General features: G+C 39.1%; 1 protein-coding gene across 2 annotated transcripts in view; it reads right to left on the bottom strand.

The window, feature by feature from the left end:
* Positions 1 to 2,586: 2,586 nt before the first annotated feature.
* mtss1lb (MTSS I-BAR domain containing 2b) overlaps positions 2,587 to 7,376 on the bottom strand; it is a 78,886-nt gene continuing 74,096 nt past the window's right edge. Inside the window, exon 15 of one of the 2 annotated variants that reach the window (XM_083549935.1) lies at positions 2,587 to 5,853. The gene's annotated coding sequence lies outside the window, so the exon portion shown is untranslated. The remainder of the gene's footprint in view (positions 5,854 to 7,376) is intronic. The other variant, XM_083549934.1, reaches the window with a different exon arrangement.

Here is a 7,376-nt window from a genome sequence, read left to right as displayed (position 1 = left end):
TCTCCAAGGAAACCCATGACAGCACCACTTAAGTATCCATCAACAAACTACATTTTTGATGAAACTTTAAAGAATGAAAATCCAGTATTACCCAAATGAAGATGAGTCTTGAGTCTTGAGTCTGGTTCCTCTTCAAGTTTTTTCCTCATATCATCTTAGGGAGCTTTTCCTCCCCACTGTCACCTCTGGCTTGCTCATTAGAGATAAACTTATTGAAAGAAATGTATGACTTTAAAATATATATTTTCAAGCAATTTATTTCTGTAAATAAATTGAATTATCTGCCTTAACATTCCATTTTTGATCTCTTCACAGATCTATGGGGTAGTCACTGGAGTATGGTGTTTTTACTCACATACATGCAGAGACTTGTTCTAAATCCACACTAACGCCGTCTTGCTGTGCTTTGGGTCGTCATTGTGCTGTAAGGCGAACCTTTGGGACAGTCTAAGGTTGTTTGTGTTCTGGAGCAAGATTTCTATACGAGGTGGTATCAAAAGGTTTTGTGAATATCTCTGTTTACAAGTGAGTATTTGATTTATCTGTGTTTTCACACTATCACCTTTAATATAGTCCATTTGCACAGTGTTCCCAGCGTTCCTGCCACTTCTGGACTCTGTCTTGGAAGTCTTCTTTTTGTAGCGTGTCAAACAACTTCTGTGATTCGTGTCGAAGCGGCTGGATCTTCATCTTTAGGAAGACAGGGAAGTCAGGCAAATGGGGTGGTGTGGAAGTGAGATCACGTGGATGGTTCATCAAGCCGCCAAATGGTTTCGACATTTTCAGGAGTTGAGCTCATTGAATGTGTTCCAGATCTCTCATCATCTTCCAGTGATGTTCTTCCGCTCTTGCAGTGTGGGTGCTACTCAGAACACCTCGACAGCTCACTGCAGAATCGCTATATGTCAAACGTGACAGATTTGCTCAGTTTCACACAGAATTAAACATTTGCTCTTTGTTCTAAATTGCTGTCGTCCTGATAAAATCGCAGACGTGGTAACACACGTGATCAGATTAGCACCAGTTAGCACTAATATTCCCAAAAACTTTTTAACTCCACCTCGTAGTTCAGTCGCAGATGTCTAAAGTGTTCGTTTTTTGTTTTTTTTTGCTCTGACATACATTGTGAATTGTGGAGACTTATTGTAGGACCTTATTATGGTATATTATACATAGCAGATGAGAATCTGATGCAAAATATGCATTTGGTTACAGAAGATGGCTGAAAAGCTGAAAAGAAAGCGCATGGAAGTTCAGCTTATTTTACTTTCTGCTATTTTGGAGTGAGACAAACCCTAACTGAGTCATTCTTATATAATTGTCAAGGCCTGTAGTGCTACATAAAGAGAGTAACTATATCCTATAAGACTAAAAATAGGGAACTAGGAGACATTTACAGTGCCATTACACGTACATGTAGTCGTGTGAATTTCTGCATGTGTACCAGCTGATGGATTCGGAGTCACTGCTCAAATCAAAGCTAAATTAATTACAGCTAACACAGTGCACGTGACATTTAAGACTTTTTTTACACCAATATGAATGGAATCCAGCTGCTTCAGCTTAACAGTCGTTGATGGAGTCTGTAGTGAAGTAGGAGTCGGACAGCCGGACAAGCTCTTTTACACGTTTAATTAATTGAACAGAACTGAACGATAAACCGATATGCAGCACCCCTCTGTTTCACTCTACGATGTGGTTTCAGAACGAATTTCCTTTTGTAAATTATCAGTGGCTCCTTTCGATTTAATTAAAGTCGCCCTGATGCGGTTTATGAAGTCGTCGGAGAGGTGATATGCTAAGAGGATCCATCCTTATTACAGTCTATTATATGAAGCAAGTCGTTATCGATATAGAAAGCTACTTGAGCTGTTAAAAAGCCACTACGCTGATGGGACAGGTATATACATTTTTTGCACAAAAATAAATAAATAAATCTGCCGAATAGGTGATTTGTAGCACTTAGTTTAATGGTATACTGGTGTGTAAGAATCTCGTTCAACACCGATTACATCCTGAACATAGCAAATAATTGAAAGTTAACACATTCATATCTGGCTGCAGATGTCTGGAGATTGGAAGAAGGTTTTTGCTTCCCCCTATTGTCTAGGAGAAAAAATGCAACCGATTTTTCTACCTTTAATGAAATAGTTTTAATATTTTTTTTATGACTGGGATGTCAATGCTTTCAAAAGCCATTATGTTAGCTTTTATATTTTTACAGGGACTAGTCATAAGTTAGTCATTTTCTCTTTTACAGACTATACTATACAATATAATCATTTCAAAAGGAAGATATATTATAGAGGCTTTAAAAAAGAATTTTAAAACGGGCCCACAAAAATCTTTAGTGCCTTATTTAACATCAGTCATTTCCCTCAGGACTCTCAAGTCATCCCAGAGGTCATTTTTACCCCATCAGATAAAAAAAAACAGATTTTTTAACTGATTTGTGCTTAAGAATTTCAGGACTTGACACAATTGACTGCTGAGGCTTTTCTGGAGTTTTTCCGCTTGCCACGTTGACCTGCCTAAAACGCTGTTAAACGCCACAAAAGGAAATGACGTCAAACATGCACAAATGCCCACCGTTTAAGTACAACTTTTATTAATACTGGGATCATCACAGTGCGTTTTGTTACATTAGCAGTGACTAGTTAACAAAAAAAAAGAAAGAGAATAAATCTTACCAAAAAAAAAAATATTTGTCATCAGCAATAAAGACAGATTAGCTTCAGAAAAGAAAAATACAATAAATTAAAGTAAAAAAGGACAGCGATATAGAAGCAGAACAGAGACGGGAGCACCTGTAGTCTTGACTACATTGGAGAAATAGGAGGATGTGATTTGTACAAAAAAAAAAAAAAAACGCACACTTTATTTCTCTTCACAAATAGGAGAACTAGGAAAGTGGTTTGAAGGACAGTGGCTAAGATCAGGTTACATCGATGCCGTGTTCCAGGGTTCGTCAGTGTCAAAGCAAAAGTGTTTCTGTGAACGGAAAACCAAGGAATCTTTTTTTTGTGCAGAAGACAGAAAGACGCTGTTCAGAGATCTGGCCAGGTTGCCATGGTGCCTGCTTGCATCACTCTGTCTGTTTGGCAGCGCTAATGACACGAGGAAGCATAGGTTCCACTGATGGCTGATATTTCTGAGCTCGAGTACGAGTGGGTGAGGACGAGGGGGCATTATACATGTAAATCAGGCCATCAGCAGAAAGACGAGGAGCAACGCGAGGCCGGGCGGATGAAAGACATGCTGCACTTTGGGTTTGAGCACGGCTGAGTCTTAGACTTCCAAAACACAATGAACACAGGAGAGTTTGGGTCTTTTTATACTTTTTCTTTTTTTTTTAGAACGGCAGCTAGCGTTGTCCAGACACCGCAAGGTCACAAGCATCACAAGCAACAATTGTCCTAGCATCGCTAATCTGCATTTGGTAAACAAATTGCAATGTTTATAGGTCATTTCATAAAGTAGGCAATTTCCTATGGATAATTATTTAGACATTTTCATCCACCTGTGCACCTTAGAATGTGAAATCGAGGAAATGCCCAGAGGTGAGATTTTCCTAATCAACAGGAAAGAACAAAAGTGAAAGCAGACTATCGTGTAGGAACAAGTTGTTGTGTAGTTGTAGTCTAGTGCTCAGGAACTGTAATCTGGTTCCTGGGAAGTCATATGAACTGCTAAAATTTATATCCGAAGCCGCTGATGAGTTTCGTAAAAGGAATAGGAATGAGTGAGAACAGAGCTTCGCTCAGTCGTCTGTGCTAACGCTAGATATCAATTTTCATCAGAAGGATTTCATTAGCTTCTCGTGCAGACATGGTGTGCAGCTCCAACACACACACACAATCAGTGTGCTGTTTAAAATGCACTAGCATAGAAAATACAAAATAATAGCATAAAAAGATGGATGTTTGACTGTCGGCTGCATATGAATAATGCATGAGGAAAGAATTTTAACAAGCACGGCCTATGGTGGAAATGACGGAATTGGTGAATGATGCAAAGAGGTCTGTTAGGGAAGAAGAAAAAAAATAAGACAGGTGAGTCACCTGAGTACAGAAACCGGTGAGAGAGAGCAAGTGTGCGTTTTGTACCTGTGTGTTATTTGAGTGACGGTTTACTTCAGTGGTGCCAATAGGTAGATTTCCGCTAGATTTATCGGAATCGGTTATACACACACACGCCTTGTTCACTGCCTCTGGCAGTTCGGGTTCACGTTTTAGTCGCGTGATACATGCACGAGTTTAATACTGCATGGTTTTGCTTTTGTTATGTAAAGCAAATCCAATTAGAAAGAAGTCGCTGTATATGCCGAAGAGAGCTTGAAATAGCTGTTTTTTGTGGAAATGCTGTAAAAATGTGAGGCTGTTGCCTAAAATTAAAATATTGCAATGAAAGGCCTGACCAAGTCATTTAGGTTCACTGGAAATGACAATAAACATGAAGGATTTGGTCATTCGGCCATGCTGAATGCAGTATTATAGATATTACACACTGCTCTACTGTGCTCGTCTTTTATTCGGGCATTTAGAGTTGAACAACTTGTACAATAGACTCATCGTACACGGGTTTCCTTCAAGAGAATGTCTAGAGACGGGCTAAAAAATGTCTTTAAACATCTGTATAGTATATGTTATACTTCATCTTCAGTCTGATGGAAACATTTTTATTGAAAAATCTGCAAATGATTAGGTTTTCTGTTTGATATTCAAGCAATGGGCTTGAGAAGAAGAAGAAGAAGAAGAAGAAGAAGACAGTAATGATAATGAAGAAGCATGTTATGTTAGATTACAGCAAAGGGGAGATCAAATTGTCATTCTTCAAGGTGCACAACATGAAACGTTCGAGATAATCTGCTGAAACTATTTGCACGATTAGAAACCTATTTCGCCAATAGAGGGCGCAATACTAACTCATGTAATGCATATTCCCTGTATCTTGGTTTTTTTGAGGAAAAAAATCCCACTATCTGAGTCTGTAAAATAGGTTCACCGTGTGAATTACACTCATTCTCACACTGTCTATTAGTTCCAATGTTTTTTACTTCCCGAGTAGTTTAAACAAGCAAACAGAGACACATAGCTATCTACAATGTAGACACCAGGCAGATCTCTTTCGAATTTCTCGAACATCTTGACAATATAATCCCAAGCATATGATAGTTGTGCCAAACAGTATAACCTAGCATGCTAACACTGCATGCTAGGTTACTGACCTGTAGATATTAATTGTGCTGCAACTCAAGAACCCTGACGTTTGAAACATTTCCTCACAGCAATATTGCTTGCTTTTGTGTACAGATATCTGGCTGGTTTTCCAGCACAGAGCATTAGAAGTCGTTGTGTCTGTGTACTAAATAACTTGATTAGCTATCTGTCTGTATTATGTATATTTTTTTGATACAACTAATCAGATAATCTGTGTAGGTTGTGCAGAAGAATTGAAAATGAGCTCCTGGAATGGAATTTAAAACCCCTGGTAGAGAAAAAAAACAGCGAGAATCGAGAATTCTGTAATAGTTTTCTTATTATTATGTCTCCATCTTCCAATTATTCTTATTTCAATTTCTGTAAATGTTTATCTTCTATACTTTTTTTAGTCTGTTCTGCTTCTAATATCCTCCCTTGGTCTTTCACTGCGCAGGTTCGTATTAGGGTCAGTATGAAATATCCGAGCGATGTCATTAGCACGTTACGCATTCAGACAGTATGCCAAATTATTATCAGACGTGAAATATTGCTGTCATAGATTTGACCTTTCCTTTTTTTTCCCACAGACTTTGGACATTATTTTGAGAGCAGTACACTTACTGTCCACCCTCTTTTTTAGTCTATGTATCTGCTGTGTGTGTATATATATATATATATATATATATATATATATATATATATATATATATATATATATATATATATATATATATATACAGTGAGGAAAATAAGTATTTGAACACCCTGCTATTTTGCAAGTTCTCTCACTTAGAAATCATGGAGGGGTCTGAAATTTTCATCGTAGGTGCATGTCCACTGTGAGAGACATAATCTAAAAAAAAAATCCAGAAATCACAATATATGATTTTTTAACAATTTATTTGTATGATACAGCTGCAAATAAGTATTTGAACACCTGTCTATAAGCTAGAATTCTGACCCTCAAAGACCTGTTAGTCTGCCTTTAAAATGTCCACCTCCACTACATTTACTATCCTAAATTAGATGCACCTGTTTGAGGTCGTTAGCTGCATAAAGACACCTGTCCACCCCATACAATCAGTAAGAATCCAACTACTAACGTGGCCAAGACCAAAGAGCTGTCCAAAGACACTAGAGACAAAATTGTACACCTCCACAAGGCTGGAAAGGGCTACGGGGAAATTGCCAAGCAGCTTGGTGAAAAAAGGTCCACTGTTGGAGCAATCATTAGAAAATGGAAAAAGCTAAACATGACTGTCAATCTCCCTCGGACTGGGGCTCCATGCAAGATCTCACCTCGTGGGGTCTCAATAATCCTAAGGAAGGTGAGAAATCAACGCAGAACTACACAGGAGGAGCTGGTCAATGACCTGAAAAGAGCTGAGACCACCGTTTACAAGGTTACTGATGGTAATACACTAAGACGTCATGGTTTGAAATCATGCATGGCACGGAAGGTTCCCCTGCTTAAACCAGCATATGTCCAGGCACGTCTTAAGTTTGCCAATGACCATTTGGATGATCCAGAGGAGTCATGGGAGAAAGTCATGTGGTCAGATGAGACCAAAATAGAACTTTTGGGTCATAATTTCACTAAACGTGTTTGGAGGAAGAAGAATGATGAGTACCATCCCAAGAACACCATCACTACTGTGAAGCATGGGGGTGGTAGCATCATGCTTTGGGGGTGTTTTTCTGCACATGGGACAGGGCGACTGCACTGTATTAAGGAGAGGATGACCGGGGCCATGTATTGCGAGATTTTGGGGAACAACCTCCTTCCCTCAGTTAAAGCATTGAAGATGGGGCAAGGCTGGGTCTTCCAACATGACAATGACCCGAAGCACACAGCCAGGATAACCAAGGAGTGGCTCTGTAAGAAGCATATCAAGGTTCTGGCGTGGCCTAGCCAGTCTCCAGACCTAAACCCAATAGAGAATCTTTGGAGGGAGCGCAAACTCCGTGTTCCTCAGTGACAGGATATAAACCTGACTGATCTAGAGAAGATCTGTGTGGAGGAGTGGGCCAAAATCCCTCCTGCAGTGTGTGCAAACCTGATGAAAAACTACAGGAAACGTTTGACCTCAAACAAAGGCTACTGTACCAAATATTAACATTGACTTTCTCAGGTGTTCAAATACTTATTTGCAGCTGTATCATACAAATAAATAG

The sequence above is a fragment of the Silurus aristotelis genome (assembly GCF_946808225.1).
Source record: "Silurus aristotelis genome assembly, chromosome: 9".
NCBI lineage: Eukaryota > Metazoa > Chordata > Actinopteri > Siluriformes > Siluridae > Silurus > Silurus aristotelis.
This window is presented reverse-complemented; position numbering and strand designations above follow the sequence as displayed.